The 24,359-nt window shown below is 48.0% G+C and overlaps 1 protein-coding gene and 1 long non-coding RNA gene across 2 annotated transcripts in view; one reads left to right on the top strand and one right to left on the bottom strand.

The window, feature by feature from the left end:
* The window catches only part of Tet2 (tet methylcytosine dioxygenase 2), a 96,367-nt gene extending 73,600 nt beyond the window's left edge, over window positions 1-22,767 (bottom strand). Inside the window, exon 1 of the mRNA XM_063260583.1 lies at window positions 22,622-22,767. The gene's annotated coding sequence lies outside the window, so the exon portion shown is untranslated. The remainder of the gene's footprint in view (window positions 1-22,621) is intronic.
* Window positions 22,768-22,790: 23 nt separating this feature from the next.
* On the top strand, window positions 22,791-24,281 carry LOC106027278 (uncharacterized). Its single transcript, XR_001200859.3, has 2 exons — window positions 22,791-23,371; window positions 23,582-24,281. It is a non-coding gene; the product is annotated as an uncharacterized LOC106027278 (long non-coding RNA).
* The last annotated feature ends 78 nt before the right edge of the window (window positions 24,282-24,359 follow it).

The following is a 24,359-nucleotide window of genomic DNA, read 5'->3' as shown; positions in this document are numbered from 1 at the left end:
AAAGGAATCTACTAGGACCAAAGCTGACTCAGGCTGAGCGGTTGTGATCCATGCATAGCAGCCCCAGATGAAAGTCCCATCAGCAGGTCATCCCGAGGGTCCCACAAACACTGCTCCAGTCTGTGCCCTTAACCTAGTTCTTTAAAACTGAGTCCATTCTTCCCACATGGGACAAAAGTATTAGGTTTACATCACCTCTACCTTCTGCTTTCAAGGCAGACGGGAAGCAACAGAATGAGTCTTAAATGATAGAAACTGATATGCTAGATGATTTTCAGCCCAAAGAATATCACCAGGGAAGTACAGTGTAAATAAGACCCCTGTGGGACAGGTTCAGAGCCAGCAGCATTGGCATCATTGCTATACACACTGGAGGATCAATTCTGAAAATTCTAATGCATGAGGAGATTGCTAACTATCATAAAGTGAAAATTCTACCTATTACTGTTTTAATAGACCAGGAATTTAGCTCAGTGGCATTAAGTTTCTGTCTGGCAAGCACGAGGTTGTGAGTTCAATCTCCAGTACAGGGAAGGAAGGAAGGAAAGCAAAAAAGAAAGAAACAGCAAGCAAGCGAGCATTACTTCAAATAGTGAGATTTTTCATTTTAAAAATATAAATGAGAGCTGGGGATTTAGCTCAGTGGCATAAGTGCCTGCCTTACAAGCATGAGATTGTGAGTTCAGTCCCAGGTACCAAAAAATAAATGAATAAATAAAAATATGAGGAAATTTCATCAAATTTTATTATCAATAAAGAGGCAAACAAAAACAATTTATGAAGATTTCAGCCGGGTATTGTGGCATATGCCTTGCAATCCCAGCACCTGGGAGGCTGAGGCAGAAGATTGAAGGTTTAAGGCCAGCTGGGTTATACAGAGTGACTCTATTTCAAAGAAACAAAAGAAAAACAAAGTCAAAAACAAGAAAGAAGGAGAAGGGGGAAAAAGCACGGACGGAAGAAAGAAAAAGAATAGAAAAGGGAATAATAAAAAGAAACAATAAGAAAGGAAGATTTCAAAATGTAAGGATATCCTGCAGCCATATTTATCTAAACTGTTAAAAAATAAAATGCTCATTTTGCAAATGAAGTATCATTAGCATGACATAAAATGCTTTTATCAAAAGGCTTCTCTTTTTTTGTTTTTTGTTTTTGAGACAGGGTCTCACTACCCAGCCCAGGCTGACCTCAAACTCACGGAGCTCCTCCTGCCTCAGCCTCCCAACTGCTGGGATTATAGACTGCACCACCACGCCCGGGTCATAAGGCTTCCCATAAATATCTAGTTAAGAAGAATAGATAAGGCCTTTCCTGCCACACCACACTAGCGGCAGCCTGTGGGAGCCTGGTCAGGGCTGGAGGAGGCAGGGAAGCCACCACAGCCCGTGCTATCTGAGTTGCAGGACAAAGCAGACAGCAGGGTTGTGGGAAGGGAGGCGCTCTGTGGTGACACTTAGGTGACCGCACACAGTTGGGTCCTGGCAATCGCTGTAGTCAGCTCTGCTGTTTACACCATTCCTAAAGAAGAGACAGAAAGGTATTGATCAACTGACTTAAAGTCTTTTCCACTAAAAGTGTAACAATTAACTTGGGCTGTAGCCTGAGAGCAACATGACACGGGAAATTCAGTGGGAGAAGTTCTTTTCATAGACCCCAAGGCCTTCGCACTGAGCTCCATCCCTAGCCCTCGCTGTCATCGTTTATTTCGTGACAGGGTCTCACTGAATGACTAAGGTGCCCGAGCTGGGCTGAACTTTCAGCCCTGCTACTGTAGCCAGCGCCCCTCATGCTGGGATTACAGGCCTGAGGCACCATGCAACTAAGAAACAAACATTTAAAGATAAAATTTTTTTAAAATGTCTTCAGGGATTTAGCTCAGGCATAAGCACCTGCCTTGCAAGGTGCAGTTGACTTTGATCCTCAGTACAACAAAACAAAAAATATCTTCAAAGGCTGGGTGTGGTGGCCCACGCCTGTAATCCCAGCATGTGGGAAGAGGCTGAGGCAGGAGGATGCAGTGAGTTCCAGGCCAGCCTGGACTACAAAGTGAGTTCAAGGTCAGCATGAACTGCATAATGAGACCCTGTCTCAAAAAGAATAAAACAAACAAAAACTCAATGTTCAAAATTAAATATGAAAACTTCGCAAACATTTTATAACATTAAGCTTATAAAAAAAAGTAGGAGGGGGCTGGGGATTTAGCTCAGCGGCATAAGTCTTGCAAGTGTGCAGTCATGAGTTCGATCCCTGGTACCGATAAAAACGAAAAAGACAAAAAAAAATTTTTAAAAAGTAGGAGCGTAATCTTTCAAATAGCAGCCATGATGACAGAATTTAAATTCGTTTCTTCCCAAGCAAAGAAATCTAGTTTTTAAAAGCTGTAAATTCAATCACAGGGTTTGAGACCCATGCAAATAACAGACACTCACATGAATATTTCTATAAAAAATTTATGACACAGTTTTCATAAGAGCAATTGTTGTTCTCAAATAAACTGAATCTTCATGTTTTAAAATTTTCTGGAAAAGAGGTATAACTATTACTACTTAAAAACTGAGTTCTTGGGAATGTTCAAAAACTAGGATCGTAAGTAAAAATAAAAATTAGTGTCCTGTATAGATGTAAGGCATAGTCTAAACAGAGCTACACATTTTAAGGCAGGCTGTGGTAGCACACTCCTGTAATCACAGCACTTTGCATGCTGAGGCAGGAGGATCGCTGTAAATTTTTAGCCTGGACTACAAAATAAGTTCAAGGCCAGCCTGCACTGAAATTCTGTTTAAAAAAAGAAGGGAATAAATACACATTTTAAAAAATGTTTGAAATCTTTATTTGTACATCTCTTTCGTGGAACTCCTTTTTCTGATTTGTAGTTTTGCCAGTCCGGGTTGGTAGCGTACTGATTGTGCATGTGCGCATGCGCGGGTAGCTGGGAGGGGCTCAGGGCACTGGGGGTGGGATGCCGCTCTCCGTCTACACCGTGTGCCCCAATTGGAGGATCGTGCAGCAGCGGGGCTGGGACACAGTGTCCAACTGAGTTCTGTGTCACAGGCAACGCGAAACCGTGGGGACACTCCGGGGAGGAGGGGACCCTCCCCTCCAGGGCAGGAGTTGTGACTCAGGTTGGGATCTGCGCGCAGCATCCGTGCACATCTCCGTGTCTGTCGGTCTGTCTTTCTCTCTCATTTTGCATGTGTGTGTGTGTGTGTGTATATATATATATATATATATATATATATATATATATATATGTAAAATGAAAAGGCCTGGCCACAGAATATAGGGATCATAGCTCATAACTGACAAGGGGGAACTGAAAAATACAAACCTTACTAAGGATTTCAAAATATTCGAGGTATGAACATAGATGAGCCTAACAATTTAGAGAATTTGAGATTTTTATTTTTAACCCTGCTTTGCTCCCTGTAAACAAGGAATCAGAAGGCAAAGGAAAGCCATTTTAATACGGAGTACGTGTGAGCCACCAAGTCCTATAGAAGGATAATAAGAAGGCTGAGGCAGGAGGACTGTGCGTTCACACACAACTTAGACTGAATCACAAAAAAGAGAGAGAAGGAAGGAATGAGGGGGTGACCCCCCACTTGAATGTGAGCTGCTGCCTCTACAGTGGGCAGGAGAAGCAGATGGTACAGTCACAGAGGTGTCAGAAGCCCTGTGCTGGCGTCAGCATCTGTAGGCTGGTGTCCCGGTGAGTGTAACTTGGCCCCAGGAAAGCACAGAAAGCTGTGACCAGAGCAGCCATGCTCTGCCCAGTGTGACTGGGCACAGGTCACACCCGTGGCGCACACATGTGCACACGCCCTCCAGCAGAGATGAACGCTGCTTCCTAACACCACCCTGAGCCAAGTGGCACCCGGGAGGGAGCAGCGCTGATGTCCACACTCTGCTTCACCTGCTGCACTCAAGGCTGGTGTCGCCCAGGTCCCAGGTCCCAGGTCCCCAGCGCTGTAAGCAAACCCACTTCATACTGATTGACATCCTTACCAGAAACTGCTCTTTCTTTTCCTTCTTTTTTGGCTTTTAAGACAGAGTCTTGCTATATAGTTCAGGCTGGCCTTGAACTCACAGTGTCCCAAGCTATCCTCAGATTTGCAGCAGTTCTCCTGCCTCAGCCTCCAGAGCGAAACTGCTATTTCTAAAAGAAATCTATTCCACTCTGACCAGAAAGGCTTAACTTCTGCAACCTCTAAGAATGAACCAGGAAAAAAAGGGACCGAAGCAAACAGACGAAGGCTCATTAGAACACGGACGCTATTTAGACTCAGCACTGTTAAAAGCCAGTCCCCAGCATGCTGGAGGAACCCTTTCTTCTCAGGAAAGTGCAGTGAACTTAAAGAGCAGGATCGGCTTTCTCATGCCTCACCAGGAACACAGCTGCTTCAGGGACTGTGTGCAGGTGCCAGCCGTCCCCCAGCAAGTGCCACCGCGGTGACCTCACACTCTATCTAGGTTTACGCTGGCTCAGGGGACACGAGTGGCTGCCCGTGCCATGAATGAAGTCATGGTTCTCAGAAAGCAGGTCAGAGGTGACATTGATCACCCGGTGTCACCGCTGACCACAGCACCTCCCGCTGCAAGCACGTAATTCCCATGTAGAAAGGGCAGACGCCTTGGCTTCCTCAGGACAGGCGGAGGGAGCCCCCACTCCCAGCGCCCAGCAACACCTGTCCATCCGCCTGTGACCTTAGGGAAGCAGATGGCTGCATCTGGGCGCAGCCTTCAGACCTCGCTGGGACAGACCGTGTCCCGTTCCTGCACTGCCCCAGTCATTGCCTCTGTTTGCTGCTGGCTGATTTACTTTTTATTGAGACAAGGTCTCGTTGTGTCGTTTGGACTCTGGTCCTGGTGTCCGGGGTCTCCAAACTCTGGTCTGGTGGTTGGGGTTTTGCATTTCAGTGTGTCATGTTTGCTGTTGACGCGTGATCCTGGTAGATCCAGGAGCCCTGTGAAGAGGTCTGGCGAGCGAGGCGTCTGCGTGCAGGCAAAAGTGTCCTGCGGGCCCAGGGCTGGGTCTCAGTGGCCTGCGGAGCCCACGGCCACGCGTGGACGTCACCAGTGCTCCTCGGTTGCCCCATTTAGTGGGGCAGGACGGCTCCAGGAGTCTGCAGCTGGCGCACCCTTTATCGAGCCTGGTCAGTCTCAGGGCCACCTTATGAGGGCAGCACAGCTGCAGTGCTCCTGTGCCCTCAGCGTTTGGCTTCTAGGACCGAGCTGGCTTTGAAGGTCCTTCCACACTAGGACCGAAACCACAAGTCGCTTTAATCTTTAAACAGTTGTGGTGTTCTTTTCTATTTACTTATTTTATTTATTTATTTATTTATTTATTTATTTATTTATTTAGGTTTTGTTTTTTTGAGACAGGGTCTCACTATGCAGTTCTGGTAGCCCAGGCTGGTCTCAAACTGTCACTCAGGGGCAGCAGGAGGAGGAGCCCAGGCGCCCCAAGGTCTGCACAGTGCTCCTCAGCCTGAGTGTGGGTGGGGTCACATCAGCTGCTGGCCACACCAGGGATAAGGAAACCACAGGCCCCAGCCCTGTCACTAAAGTGTATAGAAGGCCACACAGCCAGTGACAAGATAAACACAGACACGTGTACAGGTGTGTAGATGCACGTGTGTGTGTGTGTGTGTGTGTGTGTGTGTGTGTGTGTATGCACACTGCTCTGGATGGTTATATAATTTTCTAAAGACAGAACCAATGTTAATTTTTTTTCTTTGTGCCACAAGTTGCTATTAAAAAACAATCACAGGCCACAAAATGGATGTTTTGGAAATTAAGATTCAATTACCAAACACTGGGTGTGATGGTGCATGCCTGCAATCCCTGCACTCAGGAGCCTGAGGCCAGCCAGGGATAGAGAGTACGTTCAAGGTCAGCCTGAACTGCATAGTGAAACCCTGTCTCAAAAAAAAAAAAAAAAAAAGTCAATTATCCAAATCTCAAGAGTTAGACAATAAAATGTAGAGAGAAAACAAACGATAAATAGAAACAAGAAAAACTGAACCAAGGGCTAGGGATTTAGCTCAGTGGCAGAAGCACCTCCCTATCAAGTGCTAGGTTGTAAGTTTGATTCCTGGTATCAAAAAATACATACAAGAAAGAGAAACCAATCCAGGAGGTTCAACACACAATTAATGTGAACTCTACAGGGAAGGGAAAAGGGGTTTAAAAAAAAAAGTAATCAAAGATATAACAGAAGAAAAATTCCCTTTCCTGAATGGAAGTTCTTGTTTCAAGACTATCTGGGATTGTAAAGCGTGACACCTAGCTATATCCTGGCGCATCTCAGAAATGGAAAGTTAAGGCCCTTATAAGCAGCTTGAATTTTTATTTGTTTATTAATTTTTAATTTTTACAAGATTCCTAACAAAAAGGGAACCAAATTAGCAGCAGATATCTTAAGTCCAAGACCAGATTGATTATAATCTGCCAAAATATCCTAAATTATGTGTTACAGTTACTATCAAATTATGATTCTAAACACAAGCATTACCCAGGCATGGTAGTGCACACCTGTGATCCCAACACTTGGGTGGCTGAGGCAGGAGGATCACCATGAGTTTGAGGCCAGCCTGAATTACAAAGCAATACCTTGTCCCAAAATGAACAGACACAGTATTTATCAATCAAATATAAGGAAAAATGTAAAATTTTTTCCACAGGTAGAGTGAGTTTAATCTACTACATATGAGGTTTTTTTTTTGAAAAACCTTTAGAGATGAACACCAGTAAGAAGATAAAAATAATCAAATAGGACTAAGCCCACTAGGGAGAAAAACAAATAGAAATCTATGTCATGACAGAAAACAACTTCAAAAAGTCAGTATCACTTATCACATACAATAATTAGCAATTTGGAAAATCATCAGTCAGGTGTGGTGGTGCCCAGCCAGAACCCCAGTACTCTTGGAGGCTGAGACAAGAGGATCACAAGTTTGAGCCCAGCCTGGACAGCTCAGTGCCTTAGTGAGGCCCTGCCTCGAAATAAAAAATAATAAAGGAGAACTGGACAGGCAGCTCAGCATAAAGCTCTGGGTTCCACCCCAGTGACTGTACTACCCCAAAATAAAACAGTACGTTATGATAAAAATCTGTTTATACATTAAGATTAACAAAAGAGGTGGTCTTTGCTTGCTAGAGGGGTGTGTATCACTAGGAACTGAACCCAGAGCTTTTGTACTGAGCCACATTCCAGCCCCCCTTTTATTTGTTTATGTTTAAATGGCCTCCCTAAGTCACTAAGGTGCCGGTATGGGCTCAAAGCTGTCATCCTCCTGCCTCAGCCTCCCCAAGTGTCACAATTACATGCACAGACTACCATGACTGGCGGAGAGGATTGGAATTTAAGAAAATCTTTTTTAAAAAATTGAAAGCTTGGGCTGGGGATTTAGCTCAGTGGCATAATAAGCGCCTGCCTGGCAAGCACGAGGTCCTGAGTTCAATCCCTGGTACCGCCAAAAAATGAAAATTAAAAATTTTTTTAAAAATTGAAAGCTTGAGAATTCTAAGTCCAATGATGAAAGAAACTAAATTATGGCATCCTTTTTAAGAACTGAAGGGATTCAAGGAAACAGAATGTCCATGACCTTGACGTTTAAGCATCCCTCTTAAAACAAACCAAGATGCAGTACCAGACTTGGCCTCCTTTCGCTGTGGCTCAGCACTCCAGTGGTGAGTTCTTCCCCAAATCACCACTTTGTAAATGAGGTGGTCCACCCCCCACCAGCATGGGTCAGCAAAAGCAGGGAAGGCTGAACTGTCCAGGGACCTGAAGCAGGTTGTGGGCCTTTCCTCCCCTCAAGACCCAGGGCCTTGTTTGCTCCTCCACCAGCCCCACACCGCCAGAGCGGGGCCTGGTACCTAACACAGCCCCTACAGGCAGTAGGAGAGGACGAGAGGGTAACAGATTTCACACAGGACAAAGCAGGAGTCAGATGCAACAATCTGACAGGGACAGATACTTAAAAGTAAGCTGCCTGATTGGGAGAAAGAACAGATTTTTGAAGCAGTATAGCATGCACCCACAGCTTCTGAAAAGTTACTGTAGAAGTTAACCCTTTCTGAGTTTTCATGTCCCAGCAATGAACATTCAGATGCAGGCAGGCAAGGAACCATGTCCCACACACCCACGGTGGCCACCCCCTAGGTGAGTGTCCCTGGAACAAGCCCCCTTGGGAGAGGCAGCACTCCAAAGCAGGGCCCTGGCCCTCAAAAGCCACACCAGCGGGTTTTTTGGGAACAGATTCTTGCTATGTAGCCCAGGCTGGCCTTGACCTCACAGCACACCTCCAGCCTCAGCCTCCTGAATGTGGGATTACAGTGGTGCACACGGTGACCTGCAGCCACAAGAGTCTTGATGAACGAAGATGGTTCCTGCCCAGCAAATATCTGACAGGCACTGCAGGTGGCTAGCGGGGAGGAGGGGAACCAGGCCCTGGTCCAATCCCCAGCACCACAGGCAGGTAAAGAAAATCATAAAGCAATGAAGTAAGCTGAACTATTTTGAAGTTGTAAAGATGTGTCACATGGATCAAAACCCCTACGACAGGGAGGGGACAGGTCTGTGTCACACATAGCAAACATCCACTGACACACAACTTGCACTCATGAGGAATCCACACTCACACAGAAGCTCCCAAGAGTCATTGATCAAGGTCATCCTTGTAGCAAAGTGTGACAGTTTCTGTCTTTGCTTTGTTTTGTTTTGCTTTGTGTTGTTTTGTTAATAAAAACAGGACACAAGACACAGAGAACAAGAAACACACAATCCTAAGTAGTTTCTAAGTCACGCACGCTACCCCTCACTATGTCTACGGACAACCTGTGTCCTTGCAGCTTTTAAGAAGGATGACGGTGAACAAATGGGCCCTGGTGAGCTCCAAAGAAGGGATGGAGATCAGCGTCCTCTCTCTCCCAAAGGCCTTCTTCAGAGACTGACACACCCGAGCCGTCCATGTGCCAGGCCCCATACTGAGAACCCTATGCCAACTCAGGGATTAGGGCAGCAAGGGACTCACACCTTCGAGCAGACGACTGGGAGAGTCCTGAGCAGGTAATCTGAGGAGCTCTGTGATTTCCAGTTAATAATTTATGTATTTCCTTTTGGGGGTGGGGTGGACATATGGTCTTGCTATGTTTTCCGGGCTGGCATCGCACTAATGTAGCCCAAGTTGTCTTCAAACTTAGTAATCCTCCTGCCTCAGCCTCCTGAGTGCTGGAATCACCAGATGCACCACCACACTCAGCTCTATCTAGTAATTTAAAGAAGGCTGAGCCAGGAAGATCACCATTGCCACCCCAGTCTGGGCAACTTAGCAATTCAGTGAGACCGTGTCTCCAAGTAAATACATAAATTGGTTGAGGATTCCTAGTATCACCAGCAGTAATTGTTTAGTTTTGACTCTTTCCTATGAGTTTATGTACTCCCCAAGGGCAAAGGTGATGGCCATTTCTTTCCTGATACACAGAGATCCAGCACATGGGATGGATCAGTCCCTACCCCACCAGGAAAATGTCAGATATTTGATTTGTACTCCATCTGATCCTCTCAGCAACCATGAGAGAATTACCAGCTATCCCCACTTTAGAGGGCCGGGACAGAGGGCAAGAGGCAGCAGGTCAAGGTCATTCCCAGCTGTGGAAAGGGAAGTGGAGTCCACCCTTGACCTGTCCACTGCAGGGCTCACTGAGATGTGGAAGTTGGAGAAGCCGGGCTCACAGAAGCAGAACTGAGCCAATATTTTCTGTTATTAGAAATATAAACAGCCTGTTACGCAATCCCAGGCAACTGACTTGACCTCCCCATCCTTCCCTTTTCTCATCTGCGGACGTGGCGGATGTATGGAGTCTCCTCCGGAGTCCGTTTCAGCTGGTGACAATCCAGGATTCTACGAATAGAACGAACTGCGTCTTCACAAATTGGATGGATGGGACCGAAAACTGAAGAGAAGCAGGTGGCGATGTCTTAGGAGCAGCTGGAGACATGGCCACACTCCGTGCAGCCACTCCAGAGCTGGGGTGTGGCTCAGCAGCCTGCCTTCCCGCCACAGCCCCCAAAACACTAACCAGGAACTTTCCAACACTCATATGCACACACAAAATTAAACCTACAGCACAGACAAACAAGTAACAATGATTCAAAAGGGTTTTGGGCTTGTTTTGTTTTTTTGTCTTTTTGAGACAGGATCTCACTATGCAGTTCAGGCTGGCCTTGAGCTTGCACTGTAGCCCAGGCTGCTCTCAAATGCACAATTATCCTCCTGCCTCAGGCTCCTGAGTGCTGGGACTGCAGGCATGCGCCACCACGCCCAGCTAAATGATTCAAAATTTAAAGGTGGATGAAAATGTTTTTAACAATTTTTTACAAGAAGAAAGAATTTGAAGTAGAACTTGAAATTTTTATAATTTGTGATAAAAATATTTATTTTTCATTGACAACTCTCATTTTTTATATGCTTTTCTGTCACCTTCTAGAAACTTCTTCATGTTAAACAGTTCTTGGCACTGCACTGGATAAATACTCCCCACTTTACTAAATAGTCCCCAAAATTATTTCCCCCTTTCCCCTCTCTATATCATGTACCTGGTACAAAGGGGTTTCCCCTTCTTAAATTGCAGCTCTAGATTCTTACACACACCGTCCCACTTTTAAGCAAAATAGGTCCACATTAATATATTTAGTGGTTCTATAAGCATTTCCACATGTCATGCAAGTAGCTCACTTTCAAACATAAAATAGAAATAATAAAAGAGGAACACTTAGAAAACGAGAAGATGCAGCCCTAACTGTTTCTGGGCACGTACGTAGCATGGAAACACTGTTAGAGATGGTTACAGGGCCAGCTTAGCTTGGAGGAGTTCGAATCAGCTTGGTTATGAAACAAAGTAGCACGAAAAGACAACAGCTTGGTACAGAAGAGAGCAGCGCTCCTCATCACCCCAGTCCTTGGATGCTCTTCATCACCCCAGTGCTGGGATGCTCTTCATCACCCCAGTGCTGGGATGCTCTTCATCACCCCAGTGCTGGGATGCTCTTCATCACCCCAGTGCTGGGATGCTCTTCATCACCCCAGTGCTGGGATGCTCTTCATCACCCCAGTGCTGGGATGCTCTTCATCACCCCAGTGCTGGGATGCTCCTCATCACCCCAGTGCTGGGTGCTCGCATGCTCACTCAGGCAGCCCCGAATGGAAGCTTCTATTTTAAGTTCAAAGCAGGAAGCTCTTTTCAGGTGTCAGGTGGTGCCGAGGGCTGAAAGCAACACTGGGCGGGGTCCACGTGGGCATCCGGCGCTCTCCCACTGCAGCCAAGTACTCTCCAGCCAGGGATGCTCCATCCGCACGCCACCACAGCCAGTCATTCAGTCTTCCAGGCCCAACCGCACCCCCACGGTGGCCAGACTGGGCTCTGCCTTTAGGCCAGGGGTGCACGCGCAGACCACACACGGCTGGGCATAAAGGCACAGGGGTAACCTGGGCTGCCCACCCCAAGGCAGCCCAGCCAGCCACGCTTTATCTGATGCTGGCCATCTCCAAAGAGACCACAGGAGGGTATTGGTGGGCACACCCTTGTTTGTGCATCTTCAAAATATTTGGAAAAAATCAGTATTTTTAAATCTAGATCTACACAGATTCTTCTATGCATCTAATTAGTCATTTTCTACTGAAGAGGACTTAACTTGAATCATAAAAAGTTTTACATATATATATATATATATATATATATATATATATATATAGAGAGAGAGAGAGAGAGAGAGAGAGAGAGAGAGAGAACAGAAGCCTAAAAGGTCCTTGTTGTTCCTCGGTAGGACGCATCCTGCTCCATCTACTATTCTTGTATTTTATAACACACACAGCGGCCATCTGGTCTCCCTGAAAATGACCCATCCATCTAACCAGCCCACTCTGCAGTGCACCTCATGCACTAACCGCAGTTGGCCGAAGTGAGATCTGAGTCCCTTTTAAGCAGAAATGCAGGAGCTTCAGCCTTCATCAATTTCTAGGCCCTTTTAGCTTTTCTGTGCAAAAGGAGGGGGAACATTCACACTCTTAAGAAGGCCTGACTGTTCACACCGTGTACATGTGTGCGCGTGCACGCACACATAGTCACTATTTGGGCAGGAGGCGACCAAGATAAATAGATCAATTCTTATTCAAGACAATAACAAGCAAGCCAATAAAGCAAGAATCTTCCCAAGTCTATTATCTACTTTTTTCCACATCAAAAGGGATTAGAAATGCACAACAACAGTGTACACCCGATAATCACTAAGCAAGTTTTCAAAACCAGATGAGTTATTTGGTTTTTTTTTTTTTAAACACAAATGGAGACCATCCACCCTTGGACTTCACTGTGTTGGTTATGAGTCACTCTTCTGGCAGTTTCCTTCAAATGACAGCGGATTCAGATGTTACATGGCTAAAACTTAATGAATCTCACATGTAAACAATGGGTCTGGGCAGATAATCTCTAAATTAGTCCAGACCTAATATTATTTTATACCCAACATTACTTAAAACAAAGTAGATTTTCATGTTTGATTTATCTCATGGGGAAAAGCCCTTTATTGAAAACATTCCTTTCACTGATTTTGAAAACTCCAATTTTTCCTATTTTCAGAAAGGCCATGTAATTACCTACAATAAATATTCCATGGAACAACAGTTCCAAGCCAACTTTTCAATTAACTACGAGCTCATCTTGTGATGATCTCATTTCCATCCCTTGTCAGGCAGAAACCTCCAGTCTTGGGGGACCCGTGAGGATGCCTATCTAAAGTGACCCTGAGATGAAATACAATGTGCTTCTGTGCTCAACACTCACACCAGCTTCCTTCAGCTCACAGACAACACCGCCAAACAGGTGGCACATGCACTGGATGAAACACATTCTTGTTGCTTTGTTTAAAATCAAGACCTTTGGTTCTGGATGAACATAAAACAAAAAATACCCAAGGTGAAACTGGGAGAAAGAGAAAGGAGGGAGGAAGGAGTCCCCAGGAAGGGAGACCTGAGGCTCTGCGCTCAGTGTTTCAACCCCAATGGTGGGGCAGGTCACAGGGAAGCGGTGAGTCTGCTTCCCACCTCCTCCTAGCAGAGCGCCTCGCCGGGGAGTGGGAGCACGGACTCTCCTCTCCCCAAGCCACTTGCACTTGCTGGGCGTGTGGTGCCCTCCTGTGACTTCAGCACTAGGGAGGCTGAGGCAGGAGGACTGCTGTAAATGTGAAGATCAGCCTGGGCTACATAGTGAGACCCTGTCTCAAGAAAAACAAATTAAAAAAAGAAGGAAACCAAATAGACCCTTACACTTACCAGGAAAGATCTGACAGGACCAGTTCTGCTCCTGCAGGGGGCAGAGAACACGCACCTGCAGGTGGGCCCAGCCTTTACAGTGTCAGCAGAAGTGCCACGATGTGCATCCTGCCCAGATCTTTGTCTGTCTCCAGGGCCTGGCTCCAGCGCCCTTCCTCCTACAGCCATTCCCTTTCCATTCACAGACCCTCCCCCAGCCAGTCTCCCAGTGTGGGCACTGGGTGTCACCTGCTGATGCCCCATAGGTAGTCAGTTGCAAGAGGAGGAAGGGACATCCAATCACAAAGGAGGCTCCCAGGGCCCTGAAACCCTGCCCGCGCAGTCCAGGAGTGTTCTGGAAAGCGGGGTTACATTTACCGCTCCCCCCCCCCGCCCACTTCTTTAACGAAGGAGACCACCCTTTTCCCTTGTGTTTCTCTCCTCCTCACCAGGGTCAAAAGAACCGACCCACGCCACCCGCTCACTCGGGACCAGGTGCAAGGCTCGGTCGAGGCCCTGGTGGCCCCCTCTTCCTCTTCGGAGACCTCAGTGCCACCAGACTGCCCAGTGGCAGGTTCGGGCTCATGTGTGCAAAGCAACAACTTACAACTGCATAGGACGGCACCACATAACCACGCCGGCTGTGCTGTGCCCAGTGAGTTTCCCGACGTCCACCTCTGATGTCCATCTCTGATTCCACCCTCAGCCCCATCTCCCACACCTTTCCTGGAGGCAAACCATAGTACCAATACCAACATTTCTACCCCTGCACAGGAAGTTTCCCTAACCCTGAGGATGATTTAAACACCACAGATTGTAACAAAGCAGAAAACAAATGAATGAAATTATCTGGTGAATTAAACTTCCTGAACCTAAGATGTGATTTTGACTGCAAGACCACTCCAAGTCTAGTTCCTGCAATCAGTCTTACATGCTGTATTCTCCACCCGTCTACGTCTGAAGGGTACATGCATAAAGATGTTCTAACGTTACGCTAAAAATTAGTTGATGCCCATACAATCTCTATTTGAAATAAAAATCCATTCATAATAAACAGGTTTTTAAATCTTGAAAATTTAGTTCCTAAAGTTAATAGCCTAATGTCCATTTCAATTTTGATTTTCAGTAGTCACATGTAATTAATGCTATTATCTGATAGCCAGCAGCAAAATGTCTATCAGCTTTGTTTTCTGCCAATTTTTTTTGTTGTTGTTTTTTTGAGCTAGGGTCTCATTATATAGTTCAGGCTAGCAGTGAACTCACTATGTATCCCAGAGTGGCCTTAAACTCAGTGATTCTCCTGTGAACTCCTGTGAACTCTGCCAATTTTTTGTACAAATTGTAGTGTGATACAGTATACACCTCATGTGTCAGAAAACAACCATTTCGATGACCACATTGACATAAAGGCAGATAAGATGTAGAGTATAAAATTTACGATATAGACTTTCCTGCTAAGATGTAATTGCTTTTGATTTTACCAAAATAATTTTATTAATTAAGAAATTCCTTATATTTGCAAGTCACTCATTTGTAGTATTTATATTCAATACTTTAAAACATCCCTGAGTAAATCAATATTTTAATAACTGATTCACTTCTCAAGATGGTCACTAATTTTACAAATGATGTCCACTTTGTTTCCAGCAATTTCCTTTTTGGTTCTAATGTATGCAGTAAAACAAACAAAATGCTGACAATCACCAGTACTAATTAGGGGGCAGGTCAGAGTGATCCTTTAACTTATTTATTTGGTTTGTCTTTTGAGACTAGAGTTTCACTATGCAGTACAGGTTGGCCTCAAACTCCCAGCAACCCCCCTGCCTCAGCCTCCCAAGCTCTGAGAGGACAGGTATATGGAACCACACCCAGCAAAATGATCCTTTTAATACAAACTTGTAAAAGCCCATAAAAAAAAGAGAGAGAGAGAGAGAGAGCATTACAGATTATGACAGATGCGGAATCCTCGAACTTCAAACCGACTTCAAAAAAAAGCAGGAAAGAGCTGAAAGAATGAACAGATTAAATAAAAGTGGATTAAGAGGACAGGCAGTAGCCACGGATGACACTGAAGAGCGGGCATTCTGGAGCTTTCCTTACACACGGCACCACTCACCATCGCCCAGCTGACTCTGTGTCCTAGTGCAGACCGGAAAGAAAATGGGAGGGAAACTCAGAGCCAGATGATTCCGACCGGGCAGCTCCTGTGGTTATTATCCGAGCTTCTCCTTCCCGAGCTCCGTGGGCAGGACAGGGCACTCCCGCCCCGCGCGGAGCTGGTCCACACACAGGACTCGTCTTCACTCTCTCCTCCACCCCTTCCCTCCCTCCCTTCCTCCCTTCCCTCCACCTCCACATCTCCTTCCCATTTGTTAATTTTATATTTGAGACACAAATACACCAGTTTCAGGAGAAAATAATAAAAGCCATGTGCGAGCTGGGTGCGTGACTTCCATGAAAGAGTAATCTGGATGCAGAAACTAGCTTCCATGCTGTCCAAAGGAAAAACAAAACAAAACAAAAACAACAGTGATGTGCAGGGCAGTTTTTAGAGATGGCCAAGGAAGCCTGACAGTCCTAATTAAAGTTATCAATGCTTCGTGTACCCACAGAGCACCCGGTGGCAAATCTCCGAACCGTGAAAGTCACAAATGGGGAAGAAAGCATCAATAGAGTGCTTGGCGACCCTTCACGGCAAGCTCACTGCCTGCCCGGGTCTGGGCCTGGCTGGGGCATTTCATGCAGCGGGAAAAATAATGACCCAGTTTTGACATGAATACACCGTGCCTTCTGTTGGTATTTATTTTTCTGCTGGCAATATATATATATATATGTATATATATATATATTTTTTTTTAAGGTAGCTGGGCACAGTAACAGCCACCAGTAATGCCACTACTCAGGGAGGCTGAGGCAGGAGGATTGTGAATTCGCAGCCAGCCTAGGCTGCATAGGAAACTCAAGAACAGCACGGCCTACTCAGCAAGACACTTATCTCAAAACAACTATCAACAATAAATCCAAATAATCCTTGCCTGTTTGAAAAAATGTTCAATTCTTGAATTCTATTAAAAATTAAGATGGCACTACACTCAAACGTGTTGCACATCTGTGAAAAGTATAAAGATCCCGGCACAAAAGCCATCGTCAGCCAGTTATTCGTGAAACACAAGGAGACCCAAGAAAAGGTAGACAAGAAAGCCCCTGGCTGCTCAGACCTCTGTGCAGGCGCCCTGGTGAGAACTGCAACCCAGCGCTTCCCCGCCAGCGTGTTCTCCCAGTCCGGGGTCAGTTCCAGTCCCGGGGTCTGGGATCAAACAGGCTCCTCATCAGAATGAAACGAACACTACACAGGAACGTGTGGCGCCAGAATTAGGCACAGCCAGACATGCAAATCCACCCACGCCAAGCTCCTCACCCTGGGGACCCAAGGCCTGCCGGGTGTGGTGGCTCGCACCTATAACTCCAGAGGCAGAGGCAGAAGGACTTCCAGGAGCTCAAGGCCAGCCTAGGAAGAGCCTGTCTCCCAAATACACACATACCAATCCTAACGCCCCAGGCCCCCAACCTGCCCTCAGCACCCTACTAAGAACCCCACAGGTTCCACTGGCGCTTACGATGGCTGCTATCAGAGCCAGCTGGCCACTGTGTCCCTCGCTTCCCGACGTCACGGTCAGCCCCAGAGGACCAAGTTCCTCCTCACAACGACTCTACCTCTATGGCAGGACTCCATTCCAGTACACAGAAACAGAAGCTGCTGCTCAGGCCCAGTAACTTCCTGCCACACTTGAATTTCCAATCTACTGTAGGTCAGCAAGTGGAGACAGGAGCCATCAAACTGAATCAGAGGCCGCTGCCCGCGGGCTCCACGCACGCAGAGATTTCCATGCGTGGGAAGGGTCACCATTCAACTCTGCTACTGACAGAAAGCAATGTGGAGATTTCCTCTCTGGAGGACACCACACATGCGGCAGCAATTTAAGCAAGGATGTTGACTTTTCCAGAATCTCTGCTACCCTGGGGTGACCGCTCCTTCACTAGCTAGAGAGCGGCCAGGGCTCCTGGGGGCATGGCTTTCCAAGCCCTGGACCTCGGCTCCTCCCCAGGTGCCTGTCTGCTCAACTGTCCTCCGCAGAGTCCCGACAGCTCTGTGACATCCTGGCATGGGGCGCAGCATGGGCCTCTGCAGGGTGACAGAGCCTTCTTCCCACCAGAAAGAGAGGTGACTTCATCCCCTCAAACCCATTCCTAGAAAGACCAGCTTGGCTGTGTTTCAATCCAAACAGAACAGGAGACGCAGGGAGCCAAACATCAGAACCAACTGCTCACATCGCCCCGGCGGCCCTACAGCACCCGGGCATCAGTGTTCTGAGTTCCCCAGGACAGGGGGACCATCGCCTACTCCAGAGGACGGGCCTGCTGTTACCTGCTCCTTCCCAAGGTGGGCACGCACCCAGCACTGCTTCCTTTGTATCGCAAAAATTCATCTTTTATTCTGTATGGGTCAAACTTGCTTTATCAGTTCAAACGTTAAGCATTTGCATTGTTTCTTATTTTAGGGTTGTTTCTTATTTTAGTTTTTATTTATTTTGACAAAGGATCTTGCTGTGTGATTTATGCTGGCCTCAAACTCGGACTGTAGCCCAGGCTGGCCTTGAATTCACAGCAGCTTCTTACTTTTCCTGGTTTTTTTTTTTTTAATGTTTTTGTTTAGCAATTACTAACATTGTTGCTGTGGACGCTCCTGGGTCCAGGATTTGTGTGGGTGATACACCCATTTGCAGTCTCTGTGACTGCCCACATGGCCTGTATTAGCACAGCTACACCCACATCTTTTCTTCTGTGGTAGCAGGGATTGAACTCAGGGCCTTGTGCATGTTATGCAAGCACTTTATCACTGAGCTCCATTCCCAGCCATTTTATTTTATTTCATTGCTATAACAGGGTCTTGAGAAGTTGCTCAGGCTGGCCTAGATCTTACAATCCTCCTGCCTCTGTTTTCCAAGTAGCTGGAATTACAGGCAGGAGCCATTAAGCCCAGTTAATAGCCACACTATTAATTTCCATAATGAGGTTCAAAGAACCCAGTTCAAAGCCTAGATTCTGGAGAGAGGCTGCCTACGCTCAGAACCTAATTCCTCCTGTCTTAGTCCTGTATGATTAAGACGCATTGCAAAACCTCTGTGTCCTTAACCATGACAGCACTCCCTGTCCAGCTGTGATGAGAGCCAAATCACCCCAACCAACAGGGCGAGAAAACCTATAAGCAATAAAGGACTTAACACAAAACCCATACTATGCAAAAAAAAAAAAAAAAAAAAAAAAAAAAAAAAAATATATATATATATATATATATATATATAGATAGATAGATAGATTTAAGCAAACAAAAGTATTCAGATATCCATTTTAAGTACAAATAACAGAATCACATGACTGGTAGAGTAGAAATGTGCTAAGCTTTGTTTCAGGAAACAAACGTGGTCACATGATGATAGAATTGAACATACTAACAGGGGAGTAGACCTTAAAACTGGGCAAACATGCCTAACAGGAGGGCCCTGGGGTGGGGGCTCCCTGTGGACAGCAGGCCAGGAGTTGGATCCCCACACAGCAAAAAGACCTGGCACATGTACCAATGTTATTACCCTAGTTGTGATAAGAAGTTGCTCAAAACTCACTACTAGGAGACTTTGGACAGTGTACTTGGGATGTCTTCACATTATTTCATATAACTGCACATGAATGTGTGAATTATCTCAATCCAAATGTCAACTCACTATATATAATCTTGCCAGGTGAGGTAACGCATGTCTGTAATCCAGGCTATTCGGGGGGCTGAGTCAGGAGGATCATAGGTTCAAGGTCAGCCTGGGCAATCTAGTAACTCAGCAAGACCCTATCTCAAAATAAAAAGAAGAAACAAAAAGGGCTAGGAGTTTAGTTTTATTTAGAGGCTTTATCCATTTCTTGGGGATGTACATATAAAGTTTCTGATCCCAGAATAAACTGCTAAAAATCATGGAACTACACCCTTCTATGGGTAGCCTCGACAATTGCTCATCCTGTGGCCACTTTCTTGATTTCCACCACCAAGACCTCCCTACTGCCTTTCTGCTATGCCTTGAGAACAGATTATACATTTTTTTTTTATCGGTACCAGGGATCGAACTGACAACCATGCGCTTGCAAAGCAGGCGCTTATGCCGCTAAAATCCCCAGCCCCCAGATTATACATTTTCTAGTGAAATCACATTATTGTTCACTCGGTCCCCCTGGGAACTACAAAGACATAAAAATCAGTAAGTCCTTTCCAATAAACAGAAAGAAATGGAATTTGAAAGAAACCCTTGCAGCATTTTACTAAACCAACCCATTTGTTTGATTCTCCAGTGTGTCTTCTAAACCCCTCCCCCTTGTTTATCCTCCTCTTAAGTCCCAGAATTTTCAGAGTCAGTTTGGAACATCACTCTTCAGCAAGTATAAAATACTGAGCTCCACATTTTTCAAACTGCAGGTGGGTGGTTATTATGGTAGAACTTAACTTCCCACATTAGGCTCTCCCTATTCTACTCCATGAAGGGTGACACATGTACTTAAATATTAGTACTTAAATAAAGCTGACACAACGTACCATCCTGGGACAGGCAACCCATAACTCCATGTCACTGGGAAAGATTCTGAAGCCAGGAATCATGCAGTGTGCAGTGCAGGGATCCAGTCCTGTGAGGCAGGATCCAGCGTGCACCGCTGGTTTTCAGCTCAGGGTCTCGGGGATCCACAGCCCAGGGCTCTGTAGCCTCCCCTTTCTCCGCCTCCTCTGGCTGTCCTGCAAGCCACAGCTGTGCTGGGCAACCTCACTTTCTCACGGCGTGATGTTCACTACGTGCTGGCAGTGCGCCGAGGCAGAAACTGGCGCTCTAGACTGGGGAAATACTGTACATTTGGCAAAATCACTTGTGGTTGTGTTCTGCTGCGCCGTTTCCAAGATAACCAGCGGCTGCACTTGGCAACTGGACTCTCCCACAGTTAGGGCTGCGACTGTAAAGTTGGCTTGGTGATGCTTTCTTGCTGTGGGCGTCGGCTGCCCTGAAGGACCACGTACCAAGCAGGGTGGCAGCATCGCTGAGAAAGTGTCACTCCTGGGAACCACTACTGACAGCTGGCCCCAAGTTTTGGCCTCTCCCCACATTAGGAAACAATTATCTGAAAATACTTTACCACGTTAGTTACAGATCAAAGAAGACTATCTCTAGCAATTTAAGATATCTAGGTAAGAACACAAAATTTAAAACAACTGAGCCAGGAAAGGTAGCACATGCCTGTAATCCCAGGATCCTGGGAGACTGAGGCAGGAGGACTGCAAGTTCAAACCCAGCCAGGGTAATTTAGTGGTGAAATTTAATGAGTCTCTGTCTCAAAAAAAGGAATTTGAAGCACTTGTAGTATTAGAAAGTAGATCTAATGTTTTCTAAATATACATTCTAAAATATTAGCAAATTTTCTGACATCAAACATTCACAGCTTTGAAAGATATTTTATTTCCAGCAATTTCATAACAACTCACTAACATGGATTACAGGCAGGATGAAAACTAGTTTCTGCCAGGTGTGTCTGTGAATCATAATAAGGGTTTCATGGTGAGCTTAGCAAACAAGGAAATATTTTTCAGTAGTGGCACTTGGTTCACACCACCGTGTCAGGGTGGAGTTCTTGGAGGAATCCATAGAGAACTTAGAGCTTCAACAAGTGAAACCAAAACAACTTCAGTTTCTGTCGCCAATAGAAACCCAGCGCCCCATGCGGACTTTGGAAGTCTGTCAAGGCACTGCGGCACTTCAGCACTTGGCGGGCAGGTGCATTTCGCTGGCCCTGGAAGTGACACCGACCTGCCAACAGCTGGGACCGGGTGTCATCCCGGTAGGTAGGGCAGGACCTCACCGGGCTGCTGGCGCCTGGCAACGCAGCCCCAGCCCTGGGAAAGCCTGAAGGGGTGTGAGGCGAGTATGTGCCTTTAAACAAAGCAAGGGACTTCCCTCACAAACACTCCAGAGCCTGTCTAGTAACAGGGCCAAGGAGAACAGACCAATGGGAACTAAGTCTCCCAGTCCCTAAGGCTGGGGAGAGGGGGAATGAGAGAGCCTCTAGTATCAATGATTAAGACAAACCTAACCGCTTTTCCAAAGATCAAAATAGAGTTACAAATTAAACTACCGAGGACAAATAACTTAGGAAGTCTGATTCATGCAACAACGTCCACTACTGTGTTTTTTTCTCCCATTCACCTTCTTATCCAACGAGTACCTCCTATATTTAATCTTTCACCAACACTTCCCTGTTTCATAGTACGTTTTTTAAAAATCAGCATGTAGTGCATTAAAATTTACACTGTATTCCAAACGCACATGAAGCACACAAGGGGAGACACAAAACAGAACATATCTCCCCTCCAGTATTTCAACTTTCCATTAAAATGCAAATGTAATGGTTTCATTAGGCAGCAACAATACCAACAGCCTTAAACCAAAGCGAGCCAGCGACAGCTTTGCCCGCCCCATCTCACCTTCCCCACACACAGCCTTCTCCCCGTGTGGGGTCACTTCGTGAGCAATATTTTTCTGGATTTGAATTTTGCACTGTAATTCCCGACTGGAGAAGGGAGAGTACAACGTGTGATTTGAGATTTTAAATCCACGCTTGGATTCCAGTCCCTAGACGGCAGACACAGACACAGTTCGCTCCGTTTGAAACAAACAACTGGGAAATCACACTTCAGTCACCCCGACCCAGGCGAGGCGGCGGGGAGCGGCAGCCCCGCCGGCGCCCGCGCCCGCGCCCGGTGCAGGCCGCGCTGTCCCGCGGCGGCCGCGGACTCCCGAGCACTTCCAGGGCCAGGAGGCCGAGCGCGCCGGCCGGCCGGCCGGCAGGGTCCCCGCGCGCCCGCGCCCCTTTGTGTCCCTGTCACTTCCCGGAGCACAAAGCCGGGCCGTGCGCCCGCCGGCGGCGAGGCCCAGGGGCGCCGGGCCGGGGCCGGGCCGGGCCGGACCGGACCTCCCCACCCGGGACCGCGGCCCGGCCGCCCGCCCCGCCCCGCCCCGGCCCGGCCCGCTCCGACCCGCTCGGCCCGCCCGCCGGCCGCCCGCCCGGCCGCTGCGCTCGCGGAGCCCCTGACAGCCCGCCCGGGCGGGGCGGACGGGGCGGACGGGGCGGCGCGGGGCGGCCGGGCCGGGGCGGGCCGAGCGGGGCGGCGGGGGCGAACCGGCCCGGGGGCGCAGCCGGGCCCGCGCCGTCCCCGCCCGGGCTCTGACCTGTCCCCGCGTCCAGCGCCGCTACCGAGGCCTGCGCGCAGCCATCTTGCTGCTCTGCGGCGTGACGTCGCCACGCGGGTCCGCACGCCGCCCGCCGCGCCTCCTGCCCGCCCGGCCCGGCCCGGCCGCCGCCTCCGCGCCCTGCCCGCCAGCCCGCCTGCCGCCCGGCCCGGCGCGGCCCTGGCTCCCCTCCCGGCTGGCCCGCGCCCTCCCCCAGCCCCCTCCTCCTCCCTCCCCTCCCCTCCCCCTCTCCTCCCCTCCCCTTCCCTCCTCCCCCTCCTCCTCCCTATTCCCCTCCTCCCCCTCCTCCTCCCTCTTCCCCTCCTCCTTCTCTCCCCACTTCTTCCCTCCTCGCCTCCTCCCCCTGTAGTGCTCTTTTTTTTTTTTCTGCAGTGCTCTTCTCAGCTTCTCTCCCCTCTGCTTCTTTCTCCCCTCCTCTCCCCTCCCCTCTGCTCCCCTTCTCTCCCTCCTTCCCTGGCAGCCCCCCACCTTCTCCCCTTTTTCTTCTTCCTTCCCTCTTCTCCTCTCCCCCCAGCTCCCTCCTCCTCCCCCTCCTGTACCTTCTCTCTCCCCCTCCCTCTGCAGCGCCCCCTACCTCCTCCTACCGCTCCTCAGCCCTCAGAAACCCTCTTCCCACTCCCTCCTCCTGCACTCCAACGCCTGCTGTGTGGACAGGGTGCAGCACCCCAGGGAGAGCAGGATTAGGCAGCTGGGGGACCCCCTGGACCAGGAGTCCACTGGCGGGAGAAGGTGAGCTGGAGCTGGGGCTGAGGTTGTGGGGCTATGGGTGTGGGTGCCACGTTCTCCTGGTCCCTAGCTGGCTTTCCCCGACCCTGGACCCACGACCTTGAATCTGCACCCTACCCACCTGCACACCTTGCAAGCCCCGCCCCGCGACCGGCCCACACCGCTTGTCCCCCAGGGCTAGGTCCCCAGCACCTGCATCCTTCCCCGCTGCAGTCACTGCTGCATCCCGCAGCCCTGGGAGCTGTTCACCAAGCTCGGCCACCTGTGCACCCCACCCCCACCCCGCCCGCCGGTGCTGCTTCTCTTTGGAATCCTCAGTGGGGCCGGAGGAAGTCCATGACTCAGGAAGGGTCCCTGGATACCCTGAGGACCCGAAGACTCATCTCTGCACAATGGAGTCCCCGGGACAGCCCTGATTGGTTCTGACATCTCCCTGGACAGCTGTCCTGTTCTTTGGTCCAGAGCTCTGCTTCTTTTCAGTGCTCCACTATCATCCACGTTTTATCTGTTTTCTCTTTTTCTTTGAAGATGAACTAAGCAAGGAAGTCCGACCGGATAAATTGCTGCAGGTGGTTTTGGGGAGACAGGCATCCCATCTTTCTAATGCTTTCCTAAACCACAGTTAAATTTTATGTGGGTGATTTGGGCATATCTTGTCTGGGCTCAGTGGTGGCTGGGCTCAGTCCTGTCCTGTACCAAACCCTGTCATTTCTTTAGGCCTTGAGCCCCATGTAGCCCCAGCTACTCTGGAGGCTGAGGCAGGAGGATCACTTAACTCAAGGCTTCAAGGACAGCCTGGGAAACAGAGAGACCTCCATCTCAAAGAAAATAAAAGTCATGTCTTTCCCTAGTGCTATGAAATGACCATATTTCCTCTCTGCCAAATGATTAAAGAAGCTCTTTTGAAGTGGCACATTGTTGCTAAGAAACAGCTTTAAAGTTACTCTATGAAACCTTGTTTCTTTTGAAACCATCAGCCTCCTCCTTTTGC

This window comes from Cavia porcellus, unplaced genomic scaffold (genome assembly GCF_034190915.1).
Source record: "Cavia porcellus strain 051 isolate PalLab524CR breed Dunkin Hartley unplaced genomic scaffold, mCavPor4.1 scaffold_14, whole genome shotgun sequence".
Classification (NCBI taxonomy): domain Eukaryota; kingdom Metazoa; phylum Chordata; class Mammalia; order Rodentia; family Caviidae; genus Cavia; species Cavia porcellus.
This window is presented reverse-complemented; position numbering and strand designations above follow the sequence as displayed.